At 61.6% G+C, this 1,307-nt stretch overlaps 1 long non-coding RNA gene across 1 annotated transcript in view; it reads right to left on the bottom strand.

The window, feature by feature from the left end:
• Nucleotides 1-1,307, bottom strand: part of LOC118452058 — a 3,639-nt gene that overhangs the window by 584 nt on the left and 1,748 nt on the right. Inside the window, exon 2 of the long non-coding RNA XR_004841708.1 lies at nucleotides 53-1,096. This is a non-coding gene — a long non-coding RNA (uncharacterized LOC118452058). The remainder of the gene's footprint in view (nucleotides 1-52; nucleotides 1,097-1,307) is intronic.

The following is a 1,307-nucleotide window of genomic DNA, read 5'->3' as shown; positions in this document are numbered from 1 at the left end:
GGCAAGGGCAGAAGGCAGGGAGGGCACGGGGCTGCCTGGGGGCAGCGGGAACCTGGAGCCCCAGAAAAGGGCTCTCGCATGGGATCCCCTCTCCACACTCAGCGTCAGGGGCACAAGGGTCGAGGTCTGGGTCGGGGGGGGGACGACTCTGCACCAGCCCAGAGGCTGCAGGTTGTGGGACACAGGCGAGCGCTGGAGGAGCTGCAGCTCTAACAAGGGGCTTCCTACTGCTCGGGCTCCCGAGCCCAGGGCCGAGGTGGTCCTGCAATGGAGGGTCCGTGCCCTGAGCCACCTCTCCCTGCACAAATACATCCCAACCAGCCGAGGGGCTTATGGGGGGCTCTCATCGACGGCTGCATGCTGGAGGTGTTGGGGCTGCAGGCCCCAGGCCGCCCTGCCCACCCTTATCTCATGGGCATTAATATCCGTTGCCATTTGCATCCCGACGAGTGTTGCCACGTTCAGCTTCCGCAGCTCCTGCGTCAGGGAATTCCAGAGGGACAAAGTCAGTGGAGCCAGATCCTTCCCTCCCCATCCCACAGGCACCCAGCACCCATTTGATCAAGTGGCAACTTGTCCTCCAACCATGAAAGAGGGCAAGGAGAAACGCATCCACGTCCTCAGCGAGGAAGGGAACTTCCCCTCGGGGTGTGAAATGCCCTGTCCAGGGCCGCGGGCTCTGCTCTGCGGGCAGCCGGGCTCCCGTCGGGCTGGGCCACGCCGCGCTGTCTAGACCCACCTCCCGAATAAAGGAGTTGCAGGGCTCAGTAGCAGTTTCCTCACCGGTGGTAAATAACTACTAACGTCTTATCAGCAGCTGAGATCACCGATCAGCGGCCAAATGACTGCAAATTTGTCCCGCAGTTGCAATTTCCTCACAATGACCAAATCCTTCCAAGAAGCAGCTGACTGGTTACCGAGCTGTTATGCAGCCATTTCCCACTGGTGCCCAGTTTAGGGGGTCTCACCCTGTCCCCTCTGTCCCGTCCACCAGCATGCACAGGGCCGGGAGAGCTTCGGAGGGAGCATCCCTGGGATTTGCTCCCCATGGCTCCAGAGCAGCTTCAGGAATCGCCTCCCAGGCCTGCTCCAGCGCCTGAAAAAAAATGGAGCAGCAAAACCCGGGCTGAAGATGCCACCTGCTGGAAGCAGGTCCGATGCTGCGGGCCGGCAGGCACCCCACAGCCCCAAAACCCCCAAACCCCACAATCTCACCTGCAGGAACCCCCAAACGCCACAGCCCCAAAACCCCAAAACCTCACCCTGCAGGAACCCCCAAACCCCACAACCTCCCCCAGCAGGAACCC

The sequence above is a fragment of the Egretta garzetta genome, unplaced genomic scaffold, assembly GCF_000687185.1.
Source record: "Egretta garzetta isolate BGI_Z169 unplaced genomic scaffold, ASM68718v1 scaffold4, whole genome shotgun sequence".
In the NCBI taxonomy this organism is placed as follows: Eukaryota; Metazoa; Chordata; class Aves; order Pelecaniformes; family Ardeidae; genus Egretta; species Egretta garzetta.
This window is presented reverse-complemented; position numbering and strand designations above follow the sequence as displayed.